Source organism: Bufo gargarizans, chromosome 4, assembly GCF_014858855.1.
Source record: "Bufo gargarizans isolate SCDJY-AF-19 chromosome 4, ASM1485885v1, whole genome shotgun sequence".
Taxonomy (NCBI): Eukaryota; Metazoa; Chordata; class Amphibia; order Anura; family Bufonidae; genus Bufo; species Bufo gargarizans.
The window spans coordinates 105486459-105500759 of NC_058083.1; positions in this window are offsets into that span (position 1 = coordinate 105486459).

A 14301-nucleotide genomic window follows, 5' to 3' on the forward strand; every position below is an offset into this window, starting at 1 on the left:
TATTTAACAATATGGTAGAGAGGGATACATCTCCTTCTCTTTGACACCACAGAGGCATGCCCTATTTTGTCTGTGAATACAGATCCCTCACACACCTTGGTTCCATGAAAATCATAACACGGATGAATGGGTGTATGGTCCATGGTTTTTACTGATAGTTGCTAGGAGATGCTCTAGAAAATTTTCAGCCTGGCAGTGTCTGTGGAATATGGAGTATTCGTCACGGACATCTTCATGGATGAACCACTGACTATCTTGTCACGGATGTGTCATCAGTGACATTTGAAAACCTTACTCATCCTTTATTATGCATACTTCATTTACCCATAAAAAAAACTTTATCAGAAAACCTGAACGAGGGCAGGCAGCTTAATTTTGCAGCTCCTTCTATACATACATAGTCACTCATAGGTGGCAGGTTTCAGTTTCATGCATATACACAAGTTGCACTTTAAGGGTACTTTCACACTAGCGTTAGTGGATTCCGGCAGGCAGTTCCGTTGCTGGAACTGCCTGCAGGATCCAGAAATCCGTGTGCAAATGGATTGCATTGAAATACAGTATCCGTCTCTCTTTTCACATTTGTAAAGGTCTGCGCATGCATTTTTCCGGAACACTTGGTACCGGATCCGGCATTAATACATTTCAATGGAAAATAATGCCGGATCCTGCTATGGAGCATGCTGCAGTATTTTCTCCGGCCAAAAGTGACTGAACTGAAGACATCCTGAGGCATACTGAACGGAATGCTTTCCATTTAGAATGCATTAGGCTGCATTAGGCACCTGAGCGTTTTACAGCGCGTTCCTACGCGCTGTAAAACGCTCAACAAGGAGAAACCAATGATTCCCTATGGGCATGGTTCTCACCTGGGCGTTTTACAGCGCGTACGATCGTGCTGTAAAACGCCCGATGCCCCCCAAGAAGTACATGAGCTTCTTTGGGGCGTCTTGTCGCGCGTTCCTGTACATAGACTTTCGGGAACGCGCGACAATCGGCGTTCGCTTGTCTCTGTATGCGCGATTGCAAACGCCGGTACAATCGCGCATACAGAGCGCTCCTTTCAGAACGCTCAGGTGTGAACCCAGCGTTAGGACAAAACTGAAGCGTTTTTTCCCCGATATTGAGCCCCTATGACGGAACTCAATACTGGAAAACTTTAACGGTTGTGTGAAAGTACCCTAAAAGAGAAACAACCCTGTCGGCAGCAATTATTCTACACAAGCAACTTTTTACCCATCTACTTATGATAATGTAGGAAATGCTGCACAGATGGTATGTTTATGGCAATAAAGCAACAAAGGAGTTGAACCTTTTTTTTTTCCTGCTATTCAACATACTGTCCATAGGGGGAGGAAGACTCCTGTTTTTAGTATCCTTCAACTTGTTAAACAACCGGTCTGCAAACATTAGGATTGGAATTTATTTCTTTGAAGCAAAATAAATCTCCATTGACTGATATGTAATAATTGATGTTACACCGTAATAAATATGTTATGGTTCTGACAAACAAGGGACATTAATTAGATCAGTCACTGTATCCAAACTGAGTAGATGATCTAATGTTTATCTCATACTGTAACGCGTATGTTCTTCACAGACAACACACATGTATTCACACATCAGTGTTTTTCCACAGACTGTGCCCTATTTTGTCCATAATTTTGGATCCCTCATGCACACTATAGACTATGGATCTGTGAAAACCATGGACAATATGGATGCCATCTGTGTTTGGTTTGTGGTTTTTGTGGACCGTTGGTAGGAGATACTCTGGAAACGAATTTTCAGCCTGGCAGTGTACTTGGTATACACTTGACAGATGAAAGGCAAAAAATGGAAAATTGACCAAACACAGATTCATCACGTGTAAAAGAGGTCAGGGTTGTGGACAGCTTCCATGGCATACACCATATCACAGATTTATATTGTCATAAAATGTATCTTTCAATTTATTATACAAGTGACAGAATATTCCAAGTATCAGTAAAACATTACATCACCTCCCTTCTAATGGAATATTGCAGGAATGTTTGCAAAATGATCATAGGTCACGTGTCAACCTTCTGACCTCCGATGCCAATAAAATGACTTGTCGGAGAATCCCCGGGATGTTAAACGTATTTGGTATTCGGTTACATTTGCAGGGATAATTTTAGAGTACATGTGTCCGGGTCCTTCATTTCAATCCCTTGGGCCTCCAGTGGTAATCTGAGTGGTAAGAATGGCAGACAATCAGACCTCCCTCTGCTGTTTCACTCAATCACAGGTTTAACGCTCGGCACTAAAGAGATCAGTGAATGAAAGCGGCCAGGACAAACAAGGAGCATGAGCACCAATACTCTACAAAGTCTCTAATTACTGAAAGGAAAGAGCTCACTGTTTACTGTAGTCCTGTTAAAGAGGATCCGACATGGCTGTATAATATTTGTTTCCATGTTATAAAGTTATTGAGTATCACCGGGATATGCCATCACTTTATGATGGTGGGGGTTCATGAACTGATGGCATATCCTGGCAACATCACTTTATCAGATGAGAACGCATCTTTAAAGAAACATGTCCTGATATGACCCAGGAGGTTCTTTCTCCGCTGGATAAATAAGCATAAGTATGTAGAGTAATAAATGCATTAAAGGACATCTGTCAGCAGATTTGTACCTATGACACTGGCTGACCTGTTACATGTGCACTTGGCAGCTGAAGACATCTGTGTTGGTCCCGTGTTCATATGTGCCTTATAAGACGCACTTAGGTTTTAGAGGAGGACAATAAGAAAAAAAAATATATTTTTTATTACACCTCAGGTCAGACCACCAATTAGACCCCCAATATTAATCAGACCTCAGCTGACAGTGCTCTATGCCTAATATCAGCCCCCAGCCATACGTAATCAGCCCCCAGCAATACGTAATCAGCCCCCAGCCATACGTAATCAGCCCCCAGTCATATAATCAGCCCCCAGCCATTATTCAGCAGCCCCTAGCCTCAGATCACAAAATAAATAGACCACCCACCTCTCCTGCTCCTGGACGCCGCTGCTCCTCTCCTCCAGCGCGATCTTTTCCCTCCTGCTGTCGGCTGTGCTGTAAACTGGCGCGCACAGAGTGAGGTCACAGAGCGCCCTCACGCTGTGTGCAGCCACTGCACAGCCGACAGCCGAGGACCAGCAAGCGGTGAGTACAGAGCCTTCACCGCTTCCTGGTCTTCCGGTTCTAATAAATGTGCTTCCATAATGAAAGTGCTCATTAATATTCGCCCCATAAGACACAGGAGCATTTTCCCCCTAGTTTGGGGAGGGAAGTGCGTCTTATGGGGCGATAAATACAGTATGCAAATGAGCCTCTAGGAGCAACGGGGGTGTTATTACACCTAGAGACTTAGCTCTCTCTGCAACTGCCACTCCTTCTGAGCTTTGACAGGGCCATGCAGTGAAAACATCATTACACCTGGCCCTGTCAATAAAAGTGGAGAGGGCGTGGCAGTTGCAGAGAGAGCAGAGCTTCTAGTTGTAATTACAACACCCCTGTTGCTCCTAGGGGCTCATTTGCATATATTAAAACCTCATTTTTCTCAGCAATGCGGCACATATGAACATGGGGCCAACACAGATGCCTTCAGCTGCCAAGCGCACATGTAACAGGTCAGCCAGTGTCATAGGTGCAAAACTGCTGACAGATTCCCTTTAACTAATTTTCAGTCAGGGAACCTTGTGAAGGTATCCTTATATAGAACCTTGTGGGAAAGCTATGCCTGATCATTTGTGACTAGTGGACTTGTAATCTCAGCCTAAACATTGTCCACATGTTGAACTATTGTTCTTTATTGTATGAGAATTTTAGGTTCTCATTCCAAGTCAATAGATTAGTGATTCCCTTACGTCCTACCAGCAGCACAGATGGGGTTAACTGCCCCCCGTGGACTGGTAGGACCGGCGGAATGTTTAATGAGCCCAAAGAATAAACCAATAAAAGAACTCCAGCTCCCTTAAAGGGAGGGGTTCATCCCCCAGCCCACCGTGTTTTTTTCTGTCCTTTGGACAGGTGGACTGGCGAGTTTTTTCACTCTCTCCTTGTTGAGAATTGGGGACGTTTTTCTTGACTCTTAGAGCCACGAGTGTCCCCCTTTTTTTCCTTGTTAGTGCGCTTATATTTTGCGCCTCATTTGCAAGTGGATTAGTCTACTTGCCTCGGTCTCTCCCCCTGTGAGTCGGCAGCGCTCCGCTGCATGGCTGGTATGGGCGCCGCCATGACCGGAAGTGACGCGGGCCTAGCCGCGGCGTCACTTCCGGTCCCTCGGCCGGCCGTTCGGTCCCTGACTGCAGTTTCAGGATGACAAGAGTTACCGGACGGTTCTTTTTTTCTCTAGGGGGGATGGAGGTGTGGTGGGGATCACCACTTATTCATTAACCTTCTCTTTTAGGGAATGTAACAGTAATGAATGGCAGTATCGTTAGGGGGAGGATTATTTTAACAAAGACCACTCCCCTGGGCGGAGCTATTCTATTTAAGCTCCCTGCTTCCATTCAGTCGGTCTCTGGCTGCGCTGCTTTTACAAGCAAGCTCCAGAGTCTCCTGCCTTTGTGTGATATTGCTATCCAGACGGGATTTTTTTGCTTCAGCTTATTACTGACTCCTCTGGTTCGTGCTCCTAAAAATCAATGGAGGGTTTTTCCCTTATTTCTTCTTTTTTAGGATGTTTTAATTGTTTTCCTTTTCTATTTTCAGCTATGGCCTCTCCCAGAGAGCCCGATCAGCTACGGAAAGCAGCTACCAAGAGGAAACACCTGGCTTGCTATGACTGCAATACGCCTCTTGATGAGAGCTGCCCTTTTTCCAGGTGTGACAGTTGTCGTTCCACCACTGCTACTGAGCCTTCGATGCAGGACATGTACCAGTGGGCCAAGACTTATGTTGACGACTCCATTCAAGGGGTCGTACGTCTCCTTAATGAGAGGCTACCTGTTCCCTCCCAAGCTCCTATGGAGGTGACCGATAGGCCTTTACCCCTTTCTGTGGGGTCATCTTCTTCTGAGGAAGAAGAATCGACTTCTGGCTTCTTTCCACCGGAAAAGACTCAGAAGCTTCTAAGGTCCATCAGGTCGGGGGACCATGATGTTGACGTAGGGGAGTCTTCCGATCCCGCCTACCGGACCCAGCGGGTCTTTAGGGCAGATGAGACCCTTCTCTCTGTGATGCGCACAGAGTGGAAAAAGCCGGAAAAAGGCCCAGTCCTTACCAGGAAATTCAAACAAATGTTCCCAATGGCTAAACACTTAGTGGAATCGTGGGGTTCCATTCCTAAGGTGGACATGGCAATCGCCAAGTTGTCCAGGCGCACTCTGGTTCCTGCAGACGATGGGTCTAGCCTGCAGGACCCTCTAGATAGGAGGACAGAGTGCACCCTTAGACGAGGTTACTCGGCGGCCGCCGCTTCCGCCTCGACTTCCATTGCTGCCACAGAGGTCTCGTCCTTCCTCAGAGCCAGGTTGAATCAGATCCAGACGGATGTCGACCAGAGTGTCTCTCGCGATGATATCCTCGCTGCCTTCAAGTCCGTCAATTTGGCCATGGACTTCCTATGTGACACAGCCCAACTTCAGTTAAAGTTGGCAGCCAAAACAATGGCTTTAGTATCTGCTGCTAGGAGACCTCTGTGGCTGAAACCTTGGAACGCAGATAATGCGTCCAAGTATAACCTCTGTGGGCTCCCCTTTGAACCTGGCCGTCTATTTGGATCTGAATTAGACACCATTATGGAGGGTCTTTCAGATAAAAAGGGGAAGAGTCTCCCCCAACAGTCCTTTCGAGGCAGGGGTAGACAAGCCCGCGGGGGCCGGCCAGGACAGCAGGTTGGACGCAGAGATTGGGGGGGGCCGCCTAGAAAATTTTCTAGACGCTCCCGTAAACCCACCAGGGAGGCAAAACCCTCCTGACTATGGGCCTCTCTGAGGCTCTTGGATAAGCCCTGCTATCCCTGTCGTTACGCCTCTGGTTTTTCCCGTACCCCTTCTCCACCTCCCTCTAAGGGGGCGTCTTTTATCCAGACTCTTATGGGCCCAAGAAATCCTGCATCCTTGGGTCCAAAATATTGTAGCCATAGGCAATCTAATAGACCTTGTTTTTCTCCCCCCAGGAAGACTCATTGCTACTCGCAGTTTTTTGCCGGCCAGGCAAAGAATCTTGGAGGTCTATATTCAAGACTACCTTTCCAAGGGAACCCTGGAGGAGGTACCGGCAGGGGAGAAGGGTCTAGGGATTTATTCTCCAGTATTCCTGGTTCTCAAGAAGACGGGAGATCTTCGGACGATCATAGATTGGATACTTCTCAATCGCTTCTTAAGGAGGACCAGATTCCACATGGAAACTATAAGGTCAGTCAGCCACCTCCTCAGCTCTGGGGAGGTGATGGCCACTCTGGACCTCAAAGACGCTTATCTCCATATCCCGATCCACCCATCATCCGGCAGGATCACGGTCCAGATACTAGGAGTAGGCAGACATCTCCAGTTTGCCGCCCTTCCCTTCGGAATCTCGTCTGCCCCCCTGATCTTCACCAAGGTGATAGTATCGGTAGTGGCAGCATTGAGACTCCAAGATCTGACCATTGTCCCTTACTTGGACGTCTGGCCTCTACTTTCCCATCTTCTTCATGTCGCAATTTTCTTTCTGCTCCACCTAGGTTGGATTGTCAACTGGCTGAAGTCGAACGTGAGCCCTTCGACTTCTATCCGTCATCTAGGATTCATAGTCGACTCTCTGGAGATGTCCCTCCAGTTGACACCAGAAAGAAGAATGCGGATTCAGGACCTAGCAAGGTTCCCTTATGTATCACAACGAGTCTCCATATGGACCCTCATGAAGATGGTGGGGCTCGTGTCAGCGGCTGCGGATGCAGTCCCTTGAGCTTTATAGCACCTCCGGCCCCTTTAGTCGGAGGTCTTAAACAAACGCTCCTTCAACGTCATCACGTACCGCCTAAATAGCGGCCTATCGACCATGGAATGGTCACTACATCCGGAGATCTTCAAATAATTAGCCCTCAGATGGGGGATGCCATAGGAGTATCTCATGGCAACCAAGTTCAACGCCAAGGTACAGAGGTTCTGTTCCCTAGGCAGGGAGAACAACCCCCTGGCGATAGACGCTCTGACAACACCGTGGAGGTTCAGGCTGGCGTACATCTTCCCTCCCCTTTCCATGATCCCGAGGGTATTGATGAAAATCCGTCAGGATCAGGCCTCGGTAATAGCCATCATACCATTTTGGCCCAAGAGATCCTGGTTTACCCAGCTCATTCAGATGAGTCGGGGACAATATTGGAGACTCCCCCCGGAGCAGACCCTGGTGTCATGGGACACGCATCTCTGCCCAGATCTGCACAGATTCAACCTGACAGCCTGGAGGTTGATCAGTCCCTTCCCAGAGTGGATGGGCTCTCTGAGTCGGTCCTGAGAACTTTATCGCATTCCAGAGCAGAGTCTACTAAAAAGGCCTACTCCCGGATCATGAGGATCTTCACCTCTTGGTGTAGCTCCAACCAGGTGGCGTTTGCAGATCCGCCCCTCGCAGCGATCTTACAGTTCCTTCAGGATGGGATGGACAGAGGTCTCGCCCCATCTACCCTAAAGGTCCAAGTGTTTGCCATCTCGGCCTGTCTTAACAGACCATATTCTCGGGACCCACTCATCAAGCGCTTCCTTAAAGGAGCGGAAAGATTGAAGCCTACAATACTGAAACCCGTCCCTCAATGGGATTTGTCAGTTGTTCTCAGGGGGCTAGCATCCCCCCCCCCTTTGAACCCTTGGAGGAGGAAAGTTTTAAGTTTTTAACACTTAAGATGGTCTTTCTTCTGGCCATAACCTCGGCCAAAAGAATTTCGGAGCTACAAGCTTTCTCCGCGTTATACCCATATACCATGTTTCTACAGGATAGGGTCCTTTTAAAATTTCTACCTTACTTTAGGCCTAAGGTTTCAACCTTTCAGAATATTAATCAGGTAGTCTCTCTACCTGTATTACTCTCTGCCTCCTCCTCTGATGTTCCAGTGCGACATCCACTGGATATATCTAGATGCCTTCAGATCTATGTGGATAGATCCAAAGAATTCAGGTTGGATGAAAATCTCTTTATCCTGTTTGCCGGTAAGTCTAAAGGCCGTAAGGCATCTAAAACGACTATTAGTCGCTGGGTCAAGGAAGCTATCAGGGAAGCTTTCACCTCTCAATCCTTAGATCCTCCGGAGTTTGTGAGGGCCCATTCTACAAGGGCCGTAGCTACCTCTGTTGCGGAGAGAAGTCTTCTCCCCCTAGAGTTGATCTGTAAGGCAGCTTCCTGGAGCTCTGAGTCAACCTTCATCTCCCATTATAGGATTGATGCTAGGGTATCAGAGTTTTCGGCCTTTGGGCAGACAGTTCTTGCTTCTGCCGAGCATGAGGACCCTCCCTAGGGGATTCTTCTTGCTATCTCCCCATCTGTGCTGCTGGTAGGACGTAAGGGAATCGTTAATTTCTAACGATAATTTGTTTTCCCTTAGTCCTAACAGCAGCACACAAATTTCCCACCCTAAAGCATTTTTTTCTTGTGATATACACGGTGGGCTGGGGGATGAACCCCTCCCTTTAAGGGAGCTGGAGTTCTTTTATTGGTTTATTCTTTGGGCTCATTAAACATTCCGCCGGTCCTACCAGTCCACGGGGGGCAGTTAACCCCATCTGTGCTGCTGTTAGGACTAAGGGAAAACAAATTATCGTTAGAAATTAACGATACAGTGACAACCTGCAATGGCAACTCAGAATTTATAAAAGGAAAAATTATGAAGAAACTGTGGCATATGCTTTTTATCAGTGTTTTAGCCATGCCTTTTGGTGTTCTTTCTATATAGTGTGCATGCTGCAGAACCACCATCAACATGTGCAGTGAAGCTCTCAGAGTGGGACGACGGCTCTGAGATCTTCACTATGCCAGCACATGTGCAAAATTCAGGAACAGACATTGTAGCAGTTAGTCTGCAAAGAAAAGGGGGTTAGTCAGCACCTCCCAGTGCGCAGGTGCACGCTGCCATGACAAAGACCTAGAGAAAAAAAGAATGCAGCAGCACCCTGCAAATCAGATAAAGTACAATAATGCCATAGTCACAAAAATTATAGTGCTAATGCTACGCTTATTTATAAAGTAAGATGCTTGGCCAATGCATTTTGTACAAAACCATCTGAGCCCTAATTTTTGTGACTATGGCATTATTGTACTTTATCTGATTTGCAGGGTGCTGCTGCATTGTCTTTTTTTTTCTCATTGTAGCAGTTAGGACACCTGGTCCTGTCAACATCACTGGGGAGTAGTAACAGGTGAGTGACTGGGATAAAGTAGGTCTCTGAAGTGCTAGGCCAGCCCCTCGGTGCTTCAAGCACTTAATTTACATTTTAGGCCCCTTTCACACGAGCGAGTTTTCCGCGCAGGTGCAATGCGTGATGTGAACGCATTGCACCCGCACTGAATCCGGACGCATTCATTTCTATGGAGCTGTGCACACGAGCTGTGATTTTCACACATCACTTGTGTGTTGCGTGAAAATCGCAGCATGTTCTATATTCAGCGTTTTTCACGCAACGCAGGCCCCATAGAACTGAATGGGGCTGCGTGAAAATCGCAAGCAAGCGCGGATGCGGTGCGATTTTCACGCACGGTTGCTAGGAGATGATCGGGATGGGGACCCGATTTTTATTATTTTCCCTCATAACATGGTTATAAGGGAAAATAATAGCATTCTAAATACAGAATGCATAGTACAATAGGGCTGGAGGGGTTAAAAAAATAAAAATAAAATTTAACTCACCTTAATCCACTTGTTCGCGGAGCCGGCATCTCTTCTGTCTTCTTCTTTGAGGAATAGGACCTTTGATGACATCACTACGCTCATCACATGACGTCACTACGCTCATCACATGGTCATTCTTTTTTCTCTAGGACCATGTGATGAGCGCAGTGATGTCATCAAAGGTCTAATTCCTCAAAGAAGAAGACAGAAGAGATGCCGGCTGCGCGAACAAGTGGATTAAGGGGAGTTAAATTTTCTTTTCTTTTTTTTTTTAACCCCTCCAGCGCTATTGTGCTATGCATTCTGTATTCAGAATGCTATTATTTTCCCTTTTATAACCATGTTATAGGGGGAAATAATACAATCTACACAACCTTAAACCCAAACCTGAACTTCGGTGAAGATGTTCGGGTCTGGGTACCACATTCAGTTTTTTATCACGCGCGTGCAAAACACATTGCACCCGCGCAATAAAAACTGACCAACGGCCTTATCTGGACACGCTCGTCTGCAAGGGACCTAAGGCCCCAGGATGGACCCTACCAGGCAATATACTTGGTTTAATAGGGCTGATTATGGTGACAGATGCTCCCTAAGGGTGCCTACACATGGTGCGTTCTTTCTGCATGGATTTCCGTTAGTAATCCAGTTCCAGCAAAGTGTATGAGATTAGACAAATCTCATGTACACTTAGCTTTTTTATTTAGGTGTGGAAATTTACCTGCTGTACAGATTTTGAAATCTGTAGCATGTCAATTGCTGCGGTGTTTTGTTCAGGTTTCACCCTTTTCAATAGAAGAGTGAAATCTGCAGCAAAACCACATCAAATCAACAGCAAAAACTGCTTAAAAAAAAATCACTAGAATAATAGTCCGGATTTATGTGCGTTTTTGGTGCGGATTTCATGCACATAAATGTGCGCCGTGTCCAGACACCCCAAAGAGGTTGTCTGGAATTTTTGGAAAATGGGCTGTGAGTAGAAATTGGCATTAAATAATAGAATAAGCATTACTCAACATGTTAAATCTCCCACCAGGGCCGAACATAAAAATCTTTGGGCCCCATAGCAAGAATTTGAATTAAGCCCCCATGTCCAGATGCGCCAGATCCGGCACTACCGTGATTTTTGTTGAGCTCCTATGACAGAGCAGAACAGCGAAAGTCACTAGTGCAGATGTAAACAAAGACTAATATATACCACAGCTGCTGCAGAACATCATAATAGTGGTAAGAGAACTACAAGTCTCATCAGGACCAGTTTAGGCCTGTTTCACACTCTGGCAGGTTGTTCTCTGTCAGAACAGTTTGTTGGAACTACTTCTGGCAGTGGAAAACAGGTGAAAATTAGTGGGCAATACATGGAGTGGTAAAAGAGGAGAGAACTACAACTCCCAGCATGTCCAGATTGTTATTGTAGGGCATGAATGAACATTACTTGGAGGGGGATACAGTAGGACAAAACTACAACTCCCAGTATTAGGATGTTATGGGCTATCCCAGGACACCACTCGCCTCCCCTCCAGGAACACAGAGGGCCAGATTTATCATGACTCTGACAGCTCACTCCACTTTCACATATGGCTAAAGTCAGTTTTAGCCAAGTCACATTTATGATCGGCCCTTTAAGACTGTAATAAATGTGGTTTGACGGTAGCAGTTTATCCGTCAGTAAGCAGCTTTACAAAAGTCGCACATCTTTACGAAAAAGTCGCATGTTCTATTAAAAAGTCTCATAAGATAAGCATGGTCCTCACTGGAGTGAAATTGCGCAATTTTTTGCGACTTTTTTAGCGACTTTTTGAATAGTCTCAATAGTAAATCTGTCTAGAGATTAATTTACATAAGAAAACACGCCCACTTTCAGAAAACTGGCGAGCATAGTGCATGATTGCGCAAAAATTTGCGACTTTTTCACCGCTGATTTTATTTCCTGCAGAAAGGGGGAAACCCTGTAGTGACACTGTAGTGATGAATGGGTTCATTTGTTCCTTTTTTTCTAAACATATTATGGCAATATTTTTGGGGGCATTCTCTGCTTGGGGCATTGCATATGGGGACAGGTTTTACGTTGAGTGCACTCCAGCACGGTTCTGGAAATCATGCTGTTAATGAGGCAGTCAGGTTGTCTTTAGGGCTCATGTACATGACCGTATGTATATTGCAGTCTGCAAAACACAGATCGGCAGAAAATACGGATGAAATCCGTGTGACATCCGTATTGCATCTGGTTGTAACAAAGCCTATCCTTGTCCGCAAAACTGACTTTTTTGTGGAACGACCATGCGGACATATGGAAACGGAATGCACACAGAGTAATTTCCATTTTTTTTTGCAGACCCATTGAATTGAATGGTTCCACATACAAGCCACACAAAAAAACGGAACGGACATGGAAAAAAAATATCTTTGTGTGCATGAGCCCTTATGTAGAGGTGATCAGTATTTGACAGGGGAACATGCGGTATTCTGTTCTGAATTCATCCTTGCATCATGTTAGTTATTATTTAGTAGATATGGAAATTATATGGCTTGAGTGACCATATCCGGATAGTCTAATACAAATTACTTAGCAGTAGGTAGAAGTACTTTTAGGCTTCATGCACACAACCATATTTTTTATCTACGTGCTATCCATGTTTTTTTCTTGATAGCACACGGATTCATTCATTTATAAAGGCCATGTACACATCCAGATTTTTTGTGGATTGGTGTAAGCATTCAGCAAATTTTAGAACATGTATGTTAGGCCTCTTTCACACGGGCGTGTGCGCCCCGTGCTCGTGCTGCGGCCCGCATGTTCTATATTTTTGCGGAATGGAAGCACGGGACGAAACCCCACGGAAGCACTCCGTAGGGTTCCGTTCCGTGCTTCCGTTCCGCACCATTGTGCATCTCCGGATTTGCGGACCCATTGATATGAATGGGTCCGCATCAGTGATGCGGAATGCCAACGGAATGGCACCCGTGTATTGCGGATCCGCAAATGCGGTCCACAATACGGCCATGGGGCGCACACGCCCGTGTGAAAGAGGCCTTAAAGGAGTATTCAGTTTCCTGCGACTTCCATATTATAAAGAGACTTTTTGTGTTTTAATTTCTATGTGCGCAACAAGAAAATGTCGATGGCTAGTAGCTGAAAAACAATGTTAGCATCTGTGTGTTAAGATAAGATAAGCCGTGTGTACGTGCTAATAACCAAGTATGCATTTTGTAAGAAAAAAACATAGTCTTAGCAATATACCTGTTAGTAGAATATAGAAAGCTCATAGAATACTAACCACTCAATAGATGGATTCAGTTCTGACCAATTAGAAGTATTATTTGTGTACCAATCAGAAGTCATTGTTGAAATATTTGTAAACCAATCATGTCAATACTATAACAGGTTACACCCTTGGAGGGGGTATAAATAAAGGGCCTAGGACACTTCCTTTTTGGAATCCAGGCAGAGCTTTTGAACTGTGAGCTGACCTCTGCCATTTTCCTCCATCGACGTCCTTCACCTGAACACATGGTATCGATCCTCACGCGACTGACCTTTGGTCTGCCACAACATGTCCTATTCTGGTCCGTATTGGGATGAGAACCGTTATTTCTATTAATGGGAGTAGATAAAATACGGAATGCACTCGGAAGGTATCAGTATTTTGTGCATCTTTTTTGGCTTCTACTAAGCTTAGATTTTTTTTTTTAGGGACTACTTTTTCCCATGATTCGCATAGGGACCAAGAAACAACAACATTTGGTTAGGCCGTCCCTGGAGGCAGCTTCTAACATTAATTCCAAGCATAATTGCAAAGTGTATGAAGACCATTACTGTATATCATTTACTTTCTCAGTCAGTAATGACAACGCCGCATCCTCCTGTCACAGCACATTAATGGAGAGAAATCATTTGTCTGGCACTGGTTCTGAGCGAGATGAAAGGTCTGCTGGGCAGGCAACCATAAACATGTCTCTTTCCCTCTCCAGCGTACAATCTCATTACTAAATGGCACTTTGATTCCCAGGACGCGGCACAAGCAGACAGGGAAGAACACACAAATCTATACTCCAAAGACACTGTCCCCAAATTGACAAACGGCCCTCCTCATTGAGACGTTATAAACAAAAGGAGAACATCGAAACAAAAGAATAAAGGAAATGACATGCACAAATAAACACACAAATAATCACAGATTAACGTGGCTGACATATCAGGCCCCTGAATTAATAGTTACGGCCCTGAGTCAATTACAGGTGCATCGCTTAGTAAGCTTTCAGTGTACAGCCCAGTGCACACTATGCGTGCTGATGCAGGTTTTCTGGGCAAAACTGGAAATGGTTTAAGGAAGAGAAGATTAATATACAGGTGAAATATCGTGCAAAAGTCCAGAAACGTAATACTCAGAAACGTAAAAAGGAGCAAATCATTTTTATATTCTTTACTTGGTATTTTCTTCTCATTTATCTTTAGGTTTAATGTTCTTTGAATGTGGTCTAGTC